The sequence below is a fragment of the Pelobates fuscus genome, chromosome 6, assembly GCF_036172605.1.
Source record: "Pelobates fuscus isolate aPelFus1 chromosome 6, aPelFus1.pri, whole genome shotgun sequence".
Classification (NCBI taxonomy): domain Eukaryota; kingdom Metazoa; phylum Chordata; class Amphibia; order Anura; family Pelobatidae; genus Pelobates; species Pelobates fuscus.
The window spans coordinates 83,777,013-83,796,626 of record NC_086322.1 but is presented as its reverse complement, the minus strand read 5'-3'; positions in this window follow the sequence as shown (position 1 = coordinate 83,796,626).

Genomic DNA, 19,614 nt, shown 5'->3' with positions numbered 1-19,614 from the left:
TACTCCCGTATAGACAGATTCTTGATTCACTCATCCTTGGTACCCAAAATCCAATCTGCCAAAATAGGTTTAATAACATGGTCAGACCATGCACCTATCTCTTTAACGCTAAATACACAGTACCCCACAAAAGGCAGGGGTTCCTGGAGACTGAATGACTCTCTGTTACATGACCCTGACTTTACCACGCAAATAAAGACCGAACTCGCAGACTACTTTCAGAGGAACACTGTAGAACACACCTCGGCAGCAACGATATGGCAAGCCCATAAGGCTGTCATCAGGGGAGTATTCATCAAACAAGCCAGTTTCGCTAAAAAGTTGAGACTTCGCACTTATAACAACCTAATCCAACAGATAATCACACACACTCATACGAACAAGCTCCATCCAACGGCACACAACTCTGCACAACTGTCCAAAGCACAAGCACAACTAAAAGAAATGGAACTGGACAAAACAAATCATATACTGCATACTTACAACTACAAATTATTTGCCCAAGGGAACAAAGCAGGTTCCCTCTTAGCTTCCAAGCTCAAAGCTCGAATGGCTAACTCACGGGTAGCATATATTGTCTCCCCCGAAAAAAAGAAACTTATGCACCCTCAAGACATTGTGGAGGAATTTGCGAAATATTACAGCTCGCTCTATAATCTAAAAAATGATCCCGCCACACACACTCCATCTGCAGACCATATTGCTCAATTCTTAGATAAGGTCAACCTACCCACCCTAACGCAGGAAGAAATAGCTATGATAACACAACCATTCACGGAAGAAGAGGTAGCACAAACAATACGCAGATTGCCCAAACATAAATCACCAGGACCAGACGGTTTCACAAACCTGTACTATCAGACATTTTCAGACATACTGACCCCCCACCTCACATCTCTACTCAACCAATGCTTCTGCAACGGCACGCTACCTACAGACATGTTGCAGGCCCACATTTCCACTCTGCCGAAACCTGGCAAATCACCCACGCACTGTCAAAACTTTCGCCCGATATCCCTTCTGAACTGTGACACTAAATTATATGCCAAGATATTAGCGGATAGACTTAAAAGCATCATCGCCCGAATTGTGCACAACGATCAGTCAGGCTTTGTCTCCAAAAGACAAGGTTCCGACAACACAAGAAAGATATTGGACATATTATCAATAATGGAATCTCAAAACGGGACAGGCCTTCTCCTGGCGTTAGACGCGGAAAAGGCCTTTGATAGGCTGCACTGGGGGTACATGGAAAGGGTTCTCGTTAAATTTGGCTTCCCAGCCCCATACATTACTGGCATAATGGCCCTATACACACAACCTACCGCCAAGGTCACAAATGCAGGCTTTGTCTCTAGACCGTTCCCTATCACAAATGGGACACGCCAAGGCTGCCCACTCTCACCACTACTTTTCGTTCTCTCTCTCGAGCCCCTAGCGTATATGATTAGGAATCTCCCGGATATAACAGGAGTTAAAATTGAATCCTCCGACTACAAACTATCAATGTTTGCGGATGATATCCTGGTCACCTTATCCCAACCTGAACGGTCACTACCTGCTCTTATCGAAATACTGGGAGCATATAGCAAAGTGTCATACTACAAATTGAATCAATCAAAAACACAAGCCCTGCCGATCCGTCTACCCTCTTCCGTAGTAGCTAAACTGAAAACTGCATTCTCCTTCGATTGGAGACAATCACACCTCACCTATTTAGGCGTAAAAATAGCAGCCACTCATAGGCAAATCTCTACACTCAACCTTGCCCCTTTGCCACAAATGTGTAAACAAATCCTGCACAAATGGAAAGATGTCATGTTGTCATGGCTCGGCAAGATCAATACTGTTAAGATGATGGTACTCCCAAAAATATTATATATCTTCCGTATGTTACCTCTACCTTTCTCCACCACCTTATGCAAACATATACAGAAATTATTAACATCCTTTATATGGAACGCCAAAAAAACGAGATTTCCAGTAACATTGCTATATATTCCAACCAGAAAGGGAGGCTTGGGGTTCCCCAATGTACTACAATACCATAGAGCAGCAATACTAGAAAATGTGGTTAAATTACACGCCCCACCAGGGCTACTACAATGGGTAGACATTGAGAACAAGCACGGACCTAAAGGGTCGGTGGTAGAATCCATATGGACGCCGAAACATTTGAGGGGCGCTCAGCACACACTCCTACCGTTAACTAGATATGCTATTCAAATATGGGACACTCTCCACCACTCCCGAAGACCTGACAAACTGTTCTCCCCATGGGCTCCTATCACCGCTTTACAGTCGATCTCTCCATGGTTATCACTAACTGGGTGGAAAGAAAAGGGAGTTAGGCGCATCAGAGACATATGTCACCAGGGGAAGATTATGCCTTTCCCAGAATTACAAAAATCATTTAAGTTACCACCTTCGCACATATTTCCTTACCTCCAACTCAAAAGTATCATTATAGACAAAGTGACACCACCCACAAACACAGGGCAAGACATTGATACCAACAGATATAAGTTGTATGATAGATGCCACTCGGCACCGACCAGACAAAAAACCCTATCATTATGTTATGCAGTGTTAGAAACGGGTACACCCTCACACAACTTTTCGTACAAGGCCCAATGGGAAAAAGAGTGCAAGTTAGCACTTTCTGATGAACAGTGGTTCGAATCATTGACGGCTCTGAAAGGGGTGTCCACTTGCTATTCACATATAGAGGCACATAAAAAAATGATATATAGATGGTACTATACACCTGATAAACTACACAAGATATTTCCACTCACATCGAGTAATTGTTGGAGATGTGGGACGAGTGCAGGTACAATGACTCATATATGGTGGGAATGCCACCTCATAAAACCACTTTGGGAAGACACTCACAGACTATGGGTCAGCATGGGTATAACAAACCTGGCCTTATCACTTCGATTGGGCCTCATGCTCCTATTACCCACCCCCATAAACCAACTAGACAAACATCTGGTGACTATAATGATACTGGCGACATGTAACCTTATAGCCTTACACTGGAAGCAAACAATATGCCCCGCTTCCAACCTACTGGAAGGAAAGATTAAACAATATCTTAAATATGAAATGTTGGCAGCCTCTACGCAAAAACAAATAACAGTTGCTCACCATAACTGGCACAGGTGGATCGCTCCGAGAGCATAGATTACCCATACGATGTATTAGGACTTACAGTACCTCATATTATTAACGTCTATCATTGATAACGGCTTTCAATCTCACTCAGAGATACTAAGACACAGGTATTCTTAAACTAGAAGCGAATGACGCAAACATACAGTGGGAATAAAGTGAGAGAATCAGTTATGACCATTATGAGACACCAGGTCACTTTCTCACCGACCGTTGGGTCAATACCCACTAGATCCCATAGTTATGGTTTCATAGTTATAGTCTCAACCCCTTACAACAGGTCGGGACCAAAGGGGGCCCTTTTGGGCTGCTTCCATAACCCAACACACTTTGGCTGGAAGAATATTAAGATTGATTAATGATGTGTCTATTCTTCAATGCAATGGAGATGTGAATTGTTACTATATGTTATGTGAAACATTTACACTGCTATGTCAAATTATGTGATACTTCGTCCCCCTACCCCCCCCCCCCCCCCCCGATCCCTTCTTGTTTTCTGTATCCCTATCCCATTCATAAAACTTTCAATAAAATACAAATTGGAAAAAAATCTAAATTTTTTCCTACTATAATTAGTGCCTCTATGAGCCAAAAAAAGAAAAGAGGAGTAGCCTTCTTATTTTCTAGGAATATATCATTAAAAATTATATACCAAGAAATTGATTTGGAAGGCAGATACATTATATTAGTAGCAGAAATTAATAATCAAAAATATACGTTAGTGAACATATACGCACCAAATCAATCACAAATTGCATTTATTAAAAAAGTACTTAATAAAACTGAACGCGTGAAAATGGGCCGAGTTATGGTTATGGGAGATTTTAACTGCGTACCCGATATTGAGATAGACCGAAGTTCTAAAACAAAAACCAGTAACTATGGAAACTTGAAGATGACTGCTAAAAATTTTTCAGAATTAATTAAACAAGCCCAACTTTTAGATTATTGGAGGATATTTCATACGAAGGAAAAGGATTTTTCCTGTTTCTCAAAAGCTTTCTGCTCATATTCTAGAATTGATCTCTTTTTGGGGGACAGAAACTTAGCGAGCCAAATTAAAAAGGTTTTTATAATAGCCACTACATGGTCAGATCATAATCCGGTCATCCTAGATATAAAAGAACAACATCAAAGAACAAGAGCTGACTGGAAAATGAAAGACTGGTTACTTAAAAATGAAGACAATCTTAAACAAATCAAAGATACAACAGATTATTTTTTCAAAGAAAACAGAAACAAAGATGTCTCTCCAGCAATGACTTGGTGTGCTTATAAATCAGTAATAAGGGGCCTTTTTATAAGCTTAGCAGCAAAAGAGAATAAATTAAATAAAAAAAAAGGCAAATTTAGCTGAATTGTACATAAAACTAGACAATTTACTTGAACAAAATAAAAATAAACCATCTCGGAGTATTACTAATGAAATTATAGACACTGAAAAATTAATTAATGAACACCTTATGACAAAGGCTAATAATGCGTTGCATTACTTAAAACAGAAATGGTACTACACCGGAAATAGAGCAGAAAAACTAATGACGAACAGAATAAAAAAAGAAAAATCGAAAAGAATCATCACCAAAATTATTGATAATGGAGAGACTATCTTGAGACCTGAAAAAATAGCAGAAGCCTTCAAAAATTACTATCAAGATCTATACAATATTAAAGATCCTACCGAAACGGCGAACATTAGTGCATTTCTCGAGAACATAAAGAGTCCAAAAATTTCACAAATACAACTGCAGGAGCTTAATAAAACTTTTCAAGAAGAAGAACTGATTTTCTGTATCAACAAATTAAAAAAGAATAAATCCTCTGGTCCAGATGGATTTGATAACCTTTTTTACAAATTGTTAGGAAATAATATTAAAACGGACCTAATTGAAGTTTTCAATTCCTTTGTTACACCTAATAGCATTCCGGCAGAATTGTTACAAGCAAATATAGTGCCTATCCTTAAACAAGAAAAGGATGCAGAGAAGATAAAGAATTATCGTCCAATCTCATTGTTGAATACCGACATTAAAATATACTCTGCTATGATAGCAGAACGTTTAAAAAAAATTATATCAGAAATAATAAACAGAGACCAAGTCGGGTTTGTCCCGGAGAGGTCTTCAACCCATAACATCAGAAGATTGATTGACATATTGGATTCCGCTTGGACCACTGGAACTCCCATGTTGACCCTGTCCTTAGATGCTGAGAAAGCATTCGACAGGGTCAACTGGGAGTTCATGAGACAAACACTACAGCGATTTGGATTGGAGGGAAGACTTCTTGAGAACATTTTTGCCCTATACACTGGCCCAACAGCAAGAATAAAGGGGAATGGCTTTAGCTCAGAGTGGTTCCCATTATCTAATGGAACACGACAGGGGTGTCCGCTTTCCCCCTTACTCTATATAATCTCATTAGAACCTTTGGCATCTGCCATTAGACAAGAAGAAAACATCTCGGGTTTTGACCATAAGAAAGAAAACATAAAAATAAACCTTTACGCAGATGATGTGATCATAACTTTAGAAAATCCGTTACAATCAATAACACAGCTCATGACAACTATAGAAAAGTTTTCACAGGTTTCTGGCTACAGATTAAATACAGACAAATCAACTATTTTGGCGAGTAATGTAAATATGGAAGAAAAAAAAGAGATAAAAAAGAGGTTTGACTTTACTTGGATTGAAAAATCATTTAATTATTTGGGAATTAACATCTGTACAGATCCAAGCAAAATTGTTGAGATTAATTTCCTCCCATTACTTCTAAAAATGAACAAGCTATTAAAAGATTGGAGAAATCTGGAATTCTCCTGGTGGGGCCGTATAAATATAGTTAAATCCTATGTTCTACCAAAGTGGTTATACCTATTCAGAATGCTTCCTTTGAAGGTACCCGACAGCTGGCTATCACTTATTCAACAATCCTTCTCTAAATTTATATGGCAATCAAAGAAACCTAGGCTGGCAAGAAAATTCTTGGCGATTAAACAAGCAAATGGAGGAGTAGGACTTGCACTGATACAACAATACTATCAAGCGAGTACTCTCTCTCATTGCATTATCTCACAACATACAGAGTCTAAACATGAGAGATGGTATGCAATAGAAAAAAAAATGTCATATAATAAAGATCTGTCTACCCTTTTTTGGTTGACGCAAAAAAAGAAAGATAACTGCCAACCATGTTCTGAAAGTATAGTGTTACAAAATATTGGAGAAGCATGGAACAAAATAAGAAAAAATATGGGTCTTAACAATCGTATCATTAACACTTTACCAATTCTAATTTTGGAAAACAATATAGAAGATCTAAATTTAAAAAATTGGGCCAAAGCAGGTATTCAAAATATAGAAGACCTAATGATTGGATCAAATCTTAAATCATTTGAACAATTAAGTACAGAATTCGCTCTTCCAGAAAAAGAAAAATATAACTTCATAAGGATTAACAGTTACTTAAGCAAAGTACTAGATAAAGAACATTCAGAAGTTAAATGTAAGTTATGTCATCTGCTGAAAGCGAATGACACGAAAAATCTATTAAAAAAGTGTAATTCGATACTAAGACTCGAGGAAGAAGATCTTATTTTTCCGGCCATTGAGAAATGGGAGAAAGATTTGAAAATAAAGAAAAAATTGGAAAAAAGCGACTGGAAAAAAGCGACTGGGTTGGGTGTCTGTGGTTAAATATATTAAATGCTTAAATTTAGTTGAGTTACATTTTAAGATTATAAATAGACTGTACCTGGTCCCAAGTCGCATGAATAAAATGGATCATAACATATCAGCTATTTGCTGGCGGTGTGATAGTGCGACGGGAGACATGTTACATATCTGGTGGAGCTGTCCCTTGATAATAGAATTTTGGAAAATGTTTATAGGCAAAATCCAAGAAATAATCGATACTAAAATACCCTTGTCTCCAGAATTATTTATACTACACTTAAATCTTAGCCAATATAATATGGATTTTCAATACTTTCTTACTCATGCGCTAATAGCGGCAAAGATCTCTATAGCTAGAAGATGGAGAACTAATAGTATACCAAATTGGGAAACCATAAAAAATCAGTTAATCTTTCAGCTAAAAATGGAAAGCGGCTTAAATATAAATCTAAAAAAAAAAAAAAGATGGATATAGATATATGGCTAAATAAGCTGTGCGCATTCTAATTTGATAAAGAAAATAGGAGAAAAAGAAAAGGGAAGGGAAAAAGGGGGAAAAAAAAAACGAAAAGAAAGGAAAAAGAAAAGAAAAGAAAATAAGAATAAATGCTAAGATAATCAGCTAGTTACTCTAATTATTACTATGGGAACATTTCTGAGGACCTTTGTCACCATCTATATGTTTGTATTGTATTGTCTTTATGTTTTTTGTTTTTGATAATGTGAAATATTAATGATGACTTAGTACCATAGTCCGAACTATATGAACGGCAGCAGAAAATCATCGGCAGGTACTGTCTGAAATAAAAAAAAAAAAATAAAAAAAAAAAAAAAAAAAAAAAAGAAATATTAATATAACATGTCTCCTCTCTCTGTTATATTGACTTGTGATGTTGCCCATAGAAATCAGATTGATTTGCCTACAAACACAATTTTCAGCTTCATTGCAGCCGATTAGGGCGAGATCATTTGGGAAGCAGTTTGCCTGTTTCCATAACAACCACAACTACCTTTTATCAGATAAGACGTATTTTTACACCCAGTGTCCATTTCTACCTTTATTTATTTTTTTTCTTATAATTTAGGATTGTCTGTAGACATGGTATCTCGTTTCATAATGTTATTTTTTTGCTTGATTTTATAAAATAAAATACTTTTGGTGGTTTCTATCTTAGTGATGGTGACACCCTCACACATGACATCATGACGCTACACGCGTGACATTAGGTATCTCGGCTTGGAGACTTCCAATCTGTCGGCAACTTAGCTTTTTTTCTAATGGGGAAGGGACGTTTGTCAATTTTAGAATTATTGATTATAACATTGAATTGTGTTTATACTGGAGTGATATACTATTGCACTGGGCTTGACAAACGCTTATTTGAGAGCCAAATCATCGTGATGCACTGTTCCTGAATAAAGTATCTCTCTTTGAGGAATCCTCTGTATGTGCCTGGACTTTTTTGCAATCTCCCACGGTAAGTAGTCATACTGTTTGCCAGCCTCTGCCTCCAGGAAAATCAGAGTCTCCTGCAGTGCACAAATGCAGTGCCAGTTCATTGGCTGAGCTCATAAGCACTCTTTCACCAACGAGCTGAACCCTGTACTGCTGGGCTAACTAAGAGTAGATAGCTTATGCTTCTCAATGGAGGAGATGTTCGCCACCCCACAGTCCACAGGTACGTTTTCAAGCTGTTTGCAAATGGTTTGACTACTTATATTATCAGGGAGCCAGGAAACTCCTGGCAGCATAACCCATACAATGCACTCTAGTGGCTCTTTCTCAAGGATATATATTTCTGTGCAATTATAGCAGATTGGAAGGCAATTAATCAAAATTCTACTTCCAAGTGTGACAATTCATACAAGATGACAAAAGATAATTTTAAACAGCCATTGTCCTACAAAGTATAGCACTTAATCATACATCAAACCGAAGATGGTTCTACACTAACTGAGACCTTACAGAAAGCTAGCATATGAGGCCTCCTCTTATAAACTGCTTCCCAAAAGATACATTCACATGATACATATTCATCACCTCCTCCCCAGTAGTCTTAAATACATCACTCCCATCCCCATATTTCCCTAACCTTCATCACAATATCCATCTCCCATATCCATCCCCAGCCCAATATCCACCTTGATCCAATTTTAGAGGAGTCAAATAAATGTCTGCAATTTGTATAACATTAATGTAATATTTTTTACAAGACAAACGAACGCGCTTAAAGAAAAAGGAAAAATCAGAATGAAACTATAATGCGATAATACTCTCTGTAACATAAAAAAATATTTTCATGACATCTGCAATGCTGTCGAAAATGAGGTGTTGAATTATTTGTTTTCCGTAGATATTTTCTCAGATTCAAGAAAACTACTTATTTGAGCCATTGAACATGTATTAGATTGATAATGTACAGAAAACATGTTTTTACTGGGTGCCATTTAAATAGGCAGACCTTATCATCTGTTGCTGCTATAATGATAAATTATGACGAGTATAATATACACTGTTTCTCAGTGGGGGCAGGGAATAGAGGAATGCTTCCTTCTGTGATTTCAAGCCACCAGGGAGATAGAAGAATCACACTGATGATTACTTACACTGAAGTTATTTTAATGCTGCATTTATTTTCAAGTTGTTTTATATGAAACGTTCATCGGTGGAACGGGCGACTAAACATTACATGGCAAATACATTTTATATAAAACATTTGTGTTTGTTCCTCTTCATTAGTAGTTTGTTTGGATACTGTCACGTATCCTTCGTATCCATGTGGCAAAAACTGAGATAATTACCTTCCGAAGATCGAAGGGAGTGCCGCTCGGCTGTCTTCTGCCATGATGCCTGGCTTGTGCGGCATGTCGGTGCACGGCAGCCGCTGCGGACCCACGCAATTATATAGCCCCACGTACGTCCACGGTAAAGACTACGTCGACATGCGGGTGACGTCACGCAAAAGACGCCCACGCACATTTTGGGGTCAAGGGCTTGGTACAGCCAATCGGATCTGCAAGAGGGTTATTTAAACTCACTTATTCCTTAGCTCATGGACCTGTTGTGGTTTCCCTTAGATGGTTATCGAGTGTGTGTTCCTGATCGTGTTTTTCTGGTTTTTGACTTTGGCTTCATTTTGACTTCCTTCATTTCTGGTACCCTTGACTTTTGTCTTTTCCTTATCGCTGTGTCTCGTTCTGTTTCCCTGACCTGGGCTAGTTTCCTGGCTATTCTCGGGTACAATAAGTCCGGCCATTCTAAGGTCCGGTAAGACGTTACCCTTAGCTCTAGGGTGTGATACTATTCTGTGTGGTGGATCAATATAATCCTGACAGATACCCACAACCACCCCATTTTTCCCCAAGATACAGCTTTTATTCCAAGAATTAAATGGAAGTACGGGAAACCCAGAACAGGATGGGGCGCAAAAGAAAAATTAAGTGGGAAGACTAGATGGGCCGAATGGTTCTTATCTGCCATCACATTCTATTTTTCTATGAATAAAACAAACCCAATGCATTTCAAGTGAATAGACGCACATATTTGGGTGTCTGAAACCCAACATTAATATGAACATGATTTGTTATAGCTAGCACTTCACGCTGAGCTCCACTCATACTTGTCTCACATTGTGTCAATGAGTTCACTGCTAGAAAGACAATAGATTTAAAGGAGATTTACGGCAATTGAACTGTGAGTATACCTTGGAGAGAGGGTGAGGATAAAAAGAATTTTAAAAAAGATTGAGGCTAAATGGATACATGAACTTATGACCCTGGAACCAAAAAGGTTAATATATAATTTGACCTCAATTCAAATTATTTCAGATTGATTTTACATACCCCTATACTAGATATTCACCATTCTGAAGGGGGTACATTTTTGACTATTTCTAATTATGGATTGTTTAATAAAATGCTATCTTCTTTTTTAAAATTAAATCTTAGTATAGTGGCAATACGTTTTGGAATTTGTGGCTTATATTTTGTCATTTTTATGTTTTATATTATTTCTATTTAATGGTGGTAATGTCTTCCTTTTTTAATATATATATTCCTCTTGCTTTTTAAATGATCTCATATTTTTTCACTTTTTTTAAGATTTTGTATTATTACCTATAAGTTTAGTTAGTCACCAAATACTCTTTTGTCCATTGATTTTGATCAGAACTAATAAAATTGTATTAGGATGATAGTGTTACTACTGTAGTTTTTAATTTATATGATTTGTTTATTAATACTTTCCAAATATGAATAGATGCAGCATTTTGTAAAAATGTACTGATGCATGTTATTGAACTAATTTGTTTTATACCTAATGGCTGTAAGTTAAGTGGACAGGGTAAATAAGATCATGTGGATCTATCCACAAAGTGCGGTACGCGATTATATGAGAATGTTTTGTGCCCTAATATCAGAGGAAACCAATTCGAAACACAAGTAGGCATAGCTGGTTGAAAGTCTGCTGGACGAACTGATGGCCTCTTTTCATAGTACTAAGGTGGATAAGTCTTCCCAAAACACCAGAATTTGAGAAGACAGACCCACTAGCTGGGTTATAGAAGAGATGAACATTTCTTGTGGAGGAAATGTGCCTCCTAATGGGCAAGTGTAATTATAAGCTCTCTAAGTGTTTTTATGGTGTTAACTAAAGTGTGTTGTAATGGAATGCACTATTGCGGTCTGATTCATATTTTCAGATCAAGTGGATTACTAAAATTTGTGCATACCTAGCACTTTAAAGGGACACTATAGTTACCAAAAACAACTTTAGCTTAATTAAGCATTTTTGATGAATAGATCATGCCTCTGATGTTTCACAGTTCAATTCTCTGCCATTTAGGAGTTCGATCACTTTGTTCATTCATTGCATCAAGCAATGTATTTCCTTGAGATTTATTCTATGTAATATCAATTTAAAGCTCGGGATGCAAGTCAGGTGTTTCTGTCTCTCGATCTGTTCTTAGATCATTAGTAGATATACCCCATTTAAATTATATCCATTTGTTTTACTAATAACATTTTTTACATTTTCCAATTTTGCTATGTAGTATTGCACAAATTATTGTGTACACAAAATGTTTATTTGTATGTTGTCAGGCTATATACATTTATACAGTTTATTGTACTCAAAGACAATGGTAGCAAAATATAGAGAAGATAGGCAGATAAAGAAAATGTAAAGTCATAGTTTGTCTAGGGATGCTTTATACCATTGTGCTATGACAGCTCTTTGTTATTATCTCCTGGAAATATTGAGTCAGCTCTTGGTTTTTATCTCCTGGAATTATCTCCTGGACACAGAAACTGAGTAACTAAACATATGAAAAACTCTAAAATAGACACAAAACAGTGGAGCACCCCCACATGACATACATCCCTGGAAAGATCTCTCTAGAGTGCACATTCTGTCCAAAAAGCGTGTGGATTGGACATATCTAGCCCAAATTATATAGAAGTCAAAAGTTCAGCGGGGCGCAGCTAGCTTTCGATCTGGTGCAGAGTTCCAGAATGCTGGGTAGAGTTTCCCAGTCACCTTAAAACACGGTGCTTTCTGCTAATACAAGAACCTACCCCACATCCTAGGTGTCATTCGATGCCTCTCTGTTAACCCAAAAAGCACTCGGATTGATGGTCATGGTACCGAGAGTGCTCTTTTTAAAATTTTAGCGGATCGCTGCACCTCCGCGATCCGACTTAGCGTTCCAGGAGAATTCAAGGTAGCACTCGGTCAAGTGCACCATACATCAGCGGCCCTCTGGCAGTCAAACAGTGCGTCTGAATGGGCAGGAAAGGGACGCTGGGCTGGGAGACACAGGCTGGAGGATTAGGGAATAGTGATATTAGTCTTTTGAAGAGGAGGTGAAAGGTTGGGGGTCCTGCAGGCCGGTTGGGTGACCAGGTGGCTCATCACACTAGGGACTTGTCTGAGGGTATTCCTCACATCATAATTACTATGGCTGGCTCTAAGGAGGTTAGAACCCACTGAATTAAGACTTAAATTAGTCCATCTAATGAAAGCTTTGCTTAGAATAGCTAACTGAGCTTTAAGTTCTCAGAAGCACTCACCTAAATCTAAGTTCAGTGAGTTCATTAAGAAATAAAGCTCGAGTCGATGCATCAATGGCTGCAATTTGGTATTTTGCCTTCTTTTGGATCAACACCATAAAATAATGGGTGTCAATGTTGAACTCAATAACTTGAGTCTTTTTTTCAGCCTGTAACATTTATTATAGAATTAATGTGTAAAATGCCCTGATCTCCCATGCTAAGTGGAGGCTCAGACTGCTGTATGACCACGTTCTGAAAGGGGTTATGTTCCTGATTCCACAGCATCAGTACATAGTAAATAAATAAATAATGCTTTACACCGTTAATGTAATGTATTTCCTTAAATTGGTGTTGTTGCATTCATTATATCAATAATGCAAAGTAAAGGTTCTTGTTTCAAAACCTTTTTCATTAAAGCATGTCATCTCCTTTATTTCAGAAGTTATTATTTTCAACACCTTAACTTCCAAGCAGTTTTTTTTATCCACCAACAAATCATGGTGTAATATTTTTTGCAAGATTTAATGTAGATGAGTTAACATTCTCTGAACCCACCCAGCAGATGCTGACTGTGACTCCGCCACCGCCCACCTCCCCACCCCCCCTTACTATAGACAGGTCTCCTCTCCCAAATGCAGCCTGTCATGATACATGAGAATCCTCATCAAGATACAAGGCAGCAAACCTACCAAAGGCAAAGCAAGGAGTGATAGATACAGGGCTGGTGCAAGGATTTTTGACTACACAGGCGAAGATGCATTTTGTGCCGCCTTATGGTAGCGCCGGCCCTGGATAGATAGGCATGTTACCGGACCTTGGAGTAGCCAGGATTAACGCTAATTAGGAATTAAGAAATAACCATACTATACTAAGTAATCTATTCAGACCAGAAGGAAAACAAAAAAATAATACAAAATAAACAATGACAGTGAAAAGCAAAGGGACTGGTACAGGAACACTGCTGGGTCTGGTACACTATACAGCAAGGGTGCCCAAAAGGTAGATCCCCAGATGTTGTAGAACTACAACTCACATGATGCTTTGCGTGACAAGGCATCATGGAAGTTATAAATACCAGTAATAAATAAAACAATTAAGTTGTTATTTTAAAACATATGGGCCTTTTGGGCACACCTGCTATACAGGGACTGAAGAAAAAAGGTCAATATGAAGCCAGGTATGGACATAGGAATCAGAATAGAATGCAACAGGGTCAATAAACATGGCCGGGTCAGTAACAAATTAAGACCAGGGACAGATTAACACGCTTAAGGGCTCTGAAACCTCAAAATGGCACTGGACCATTGAATAGGAGGAGTATATACAGTGGTGTATCCTGGTTTTGTGCTCAAGCACCCCCACCCCCCCACACCACCCCACCCTTCCGCCCTGCCCCGCCTTCTAAATACACACACATTCACTGACAGACAAACATACACTAGCTAACAGACATACACACTCACTAGCAGCCACACACATTCACTAACAGACACGCATACACTCTCACTAACAGACACACACATAGTAACACACTCCCTAACAGACACACACTCACTAACAGACACACACTCACACACTAACACACACACACACACATTAACACACTCACTTGTGTTTTTTTTTTTTAAATTCAACCCCCCCAGCCTCCTTACCTTTGGGAATGCTGGGGGGGGGGGGGTTCTCCCTTTCCCTGGGGGTCCAGTGTCTGCTGGGCTGCTGGGCTGCTGGGCGGGCGGGCGCTGGCGAGGGAGCACTTTCCCCTGAGCTCTCCGCAGAGTGATGGTGGGAGCCAGAATATGACGTCATTTTACTTAGCCGCCCGCCTGCCTGGACTGTTAGCCGCAAGGCTAACAAGACATTTGCCCTGGGTATTTGGGGGCGGCTTTTTTTGCCGCCCCCTGGAAAATGCCGCAAATGCCTTGTTTGCCTCGCGGCTAATACGTCCCTTAGTATACAGGGAGTGCAGAATTATTAGGCAAATTAGTATTTTGACCACATCATCCTCTTTATGCATGTTGTCTTACTCCAAGCTGTATAGGCTCGAAAGCCTACTACCAATTAAGCATATTAGGTGATGTGATCTCTGTAATGAGAAGGGGTGTGGTCTAATGACATCAACACCCTATATCAGGTGTGCATAATTATTAGGCAACTTCCTTTCCTTTGGCAAAATGGGTCAAAAGAAGGACTTGACAGGCTCAGAAAAGTCAAAAATAGTGAGATATCTTGCAGAGGGATGCAGCACTCTTAAAATTGCAAAGCTTCTGAAACGTGATCATCGAACAATCAAGCGTTTCATTCAAAATAGTCAACAGGGTCGCAAGAAGCGTGTGGAAAAACCAAGGCGCAAAATAACTGCCCATGAACTGAGAAAAGTCAAGCGTGCAGCTGCCAAGATGCCACTTGCCACCAGTTTGGCCATATTTCAGAGCTGCAACATCACTGTTGTGCCCAAAAGCACAAGGTGTGCAATACTCAGAGACATGACCAAGGTAAGAAAGGCTGAAAGACGACCACCACTGAACAAGACACACAAGCTGAAACGTCAAGACTGGGCCAAGAAATATCTCAAGACTGATTTTTCTAAGGTTTTATGGACTGATGAAATGAGAGTGAGTCTTGATGGGCCAGATGGATGGGCCCGTGGCTGGATTGGTAAAGGGCAGAGAGCTCCAGTCCGACTCAGACGCCAGCAAGGTGGAGGTGGAGTACTGGTTTGGGCTGGTATCATCAAAGATGAGCTTGTGGGGCCTTTTCGGGTTGAGGATGGAGTCAAGCTCAACTCCCAGTCCTACTGCCAGTTTCTGGAAGACACCTTCTTCAAGCAGTGGTACAGGAAGAAGTCTGCATCCTTCAAGAAAAACATGATTTTCATGCAGGACAATGCTCCATCACACGCGTCCAAGTACTCCACAGCGTGGCTGGCAAGAAAGGGTATAAAAGAAGAAAATCTAATGACATGGCCTCCTTGTTCACCTGATCTGAACCCCATTGAGAACCTGTGGTCCATCATCAAATGTGAGATTTACAAGGAGGGAAAACAGTACACCTCTCTGAACAGTGTCTGGGAGGCTGTGGTTGCTGCTGCACGCAATGTTGATGGTGAACAGATCAAAACAGTGACAGAATCCGTGGATGGCAGGCTTTTGAGTGTCCTTGCAAAGAAAGGTGGCTATATTGGTCACTGATTTGTTTTTGTTTTGTTTTTGAATGTCAGAAATGTATATTTGTGAATGTTGAGATGTTATATTGGTTTCACTGGTAAAAATAAATAATTGAAATGGGTATATATTTGTTTTTTGTTAAGTTGCCTAATAATTATGCACAGTAATAGTCACCTGCACACACAGATATCCCCCTAAAATAGCTAAAACTAAAAACAAACTAAAAACTACTTCCAAAAATATTCAGCTTTGATATTAATGAGTTTTTTGGGTTCATTGAGAACATGGTTGTTGTTCAATAATAAAATTAATCCTCAAAAATACAACTTGCCTAATAATTCTGCACTCCCTGTATATAGGTCCTTGCATTAATTTTGCCTCATTGATACATGTGCAGAACGTGGGACAGAACACGTGGGATTAGTGTATAATAGCTTGCGTTATTTAGGCTTGGTTGAGTTCAGAATGACACAAGTGCAAATTAGTGAATATAATGCTGTGTCCAGAATGACAAGCTAGGTATTGGAAATTGACCCAGCTGCTCCTCAAAGTAATTGAGGAAATTTCCTTTGTTTGAGATGCAATTACCGCGGCAGAACTAAAGTTGGGTTTAGAGCTAGTGCAAATTAACATGGCTATGTCGTTTTTGGATGTATGTTTCTTTTTTGACGAGGTTGCGCCCAAATTTTAACCCACGTCCCGGGACTGTGGCTGACTAGAAAGAGGTATTCTAAAACTGTCCCAGATTCAGGCTCCTGACCTACCTTTCCAGGTTTGTACCCTGGTAGGCCTAGGATCCCCATAAGACTAACAAGGCTATGGGACAGCATAAACAGTGGGTGCAAATCACGTAAAACACTCCCTTGCAGTGTTGCCACTTAGTGAATGAGCCCAAGAGTATTACCAATTGCCCTTGTATGATTATTCTCAATCCCTTGCTGCTCACTGATGACAGGCAAATACTGTATTTTTATATATGTATATATGAAGTTGGCGTAGATCGAGGAAACTGGCATTGGGGCAGCAGAAGTGAGTATATCTGGCCCTGTAGCCTGCTAAAATGCACTTGAGGACAGCAAACAATTGCCCTCAAGCAGCACAGTGTGAGCACATGGTTATGCTGTACAGAAAGCTGTCAGGGCATTCAGCCCGTTCTCAGGTAGAAACAGCCAATTACTATCACCTACCTACTACTTACAAACTAGTGCATTCACAATTCACAGCCATATCCCACCTACTCAGAGTTGCACAGTCGCACAGAGTTGCACAGTCTCTGTGAGGTCTGTTTCCTTCCTCTACCTTTCTGTACTCAGATATGATTGAATTAATAATTTGAGCAGACATTCATAAACAAGCTTTTAGCTCCCATGCCTCAGCCAAGGTAGCGATTTGCATTATTTAAATACAATGTCTAAACGCAATGGAAATCTTCCGACCTCACCTTCTCTTACGTTACGTGAATTGGCTATGAGATTAACCACCTCTGCTTTTAGTCTACTGCCCATTGATGTTTAGCCCACATCTGCCATGTATTATAAATCCCCAGCAATAAATGCATGTCGAAATGAAATATTAATTGTGTACATGGTATACAGCCTAGTCTTTCCTTCTCAAATCTGACGGCAGCACTGCACTGTAATTAGCTAAGTGCTGGATTAGAAATGGCACTATCTCAAAATAACGGCGTTCAACAATGCTCTGAAAGGCACATCTAAGTGATGAAGTCTTTGCAGCTGGCTCTGGCTCTCTTACAGTTATTTAAAGATTGCTTCTGTTTAGCAGTAAGCAGCAGAAATAATATGTCTAGCCAAAACCTCTACAAAAGGACAGAGATCAGGACAACCGGGGGCGTGGTCTGACCGCCGACGGTGATGGCTGCCTAGGCGAAGAGCTCTGCGCCCTGCCAGACCCGAAACGCCGAGCAAAACGCTACTCACCCCTGCCAACGAACCACGAACCTGCCTACTGAAGGAGGAACACTCCAAGGAATGGCCACAAATAAAAAATCCGGCAAAAAGCCGAAGGAAGGGACCCCTTCCGTCGCCGAACTCCTCGCGACGCCCAGGCCGCATGGAATCAAAGATGGCGGCGGCCACATGCATGCGGGCTCTCCGGAATCCCCACATATCGGAGACAATGGGCACAGACCACTGCAGACGACAAATGCAGAAATCCTGCACTCAATTGCAGAGGTAAGACACTACCTGGCTGGGGAGATAGAGAGATCAGCAAGGGAGGTTAAGGAGGAGATTCAAGCAGTGGGCCAGCGCACAGAGGCCCTGGAATGGAGGATGGACCACGTGGTAGCAGCCCACAATGAAACAACCTCCACCACCAACCACTTACTCACTAGAGTGGCTGAACTAGAGGCAGAGCTAGAGGATGCCTCTAATAGGTCCCGCAGAAATAATTTGAGAATTAAAGGTATACCTGAAAGATTTAAAGATGCAGACCTAACAACTGTATTGCTGAGGCTGTTTAAAGACCAATTACCTACCATACCGGAACATCTATGGACCATAGACAGGGCGCATAGAGCGCTGAGAGCCAAGGGCCCACCTGACAGCCCCCCTAGGGACGTGATAATGAGGTGGCATTTTTTCTCTACCAAAGAAGCGATTATTAAAAGCGCACGCCGCCACACATACTCGCTGGATGGCTCCACACTCCACCTTTACCAGGACATTGCACCTGCCACTTTAGCCAGGAGACGGGAATGGAAGCCCGTTGCTGACCTAGTCAGGGCAAAGGGCCTCAACTTTGCATGGGGCCACCCCTTTAAAATGCTGGTGTTCAACGGCCCGCGACCAGCTGTACTCCTGCCCACGGCTGACCCAAAGGCCTTCCTCCGGGAACTAGGTATAGAAGTCCCAGAAGATTTCCGACTCCCCCATCGAGGGACCCAAGCGCTAGGCCTCTTGCCCAGGGATGGGGCAGGCTTGGATGGCGGTGCACTATAGGGGACCCAAAGGGGCCTTCCCTCTACCAAACATTACCAACTCCTACCCTGAATCACCTTAACGATATCCCCTCCCGCACTAAACAGCAAGAAGAGACTTAAACCCAAATCATAGGCTATAACACAAAAGTGGACTACTAAACTGAACACAGACGGCTACAGCTGCGGACCGCAAACTCACAGACGACACGAACACAAGAGACATTATCCAAAGATCCAATGTATGCAACACTCAAGTAATCAAGACAAGACCTGCGACAGAAGGATTACTACCACACATCACAGTACAACACCTAGGGGCTTATGTAAGGACTCTGCGAAAACAAACGGAACGTAATATACCCTAGAAATTACATGAAACTCAAGGGATTGGCACTGGGTGTATGATTACGCAGCGCCTGTTAAAAACTTTACAACATCGCAAGAAGAAGAATGACGCAGAAAAAGAACGGCTACCACTCTAACCCGCGACCACAGACTCTGAGTAGAAACGGAAGCGGTGCAAGGACGAGAACACATTTATACAGAGGACCTACTCTTATACAGAGGACCCACTCTTGCCTGACCCGTCCACGATATCACCGTG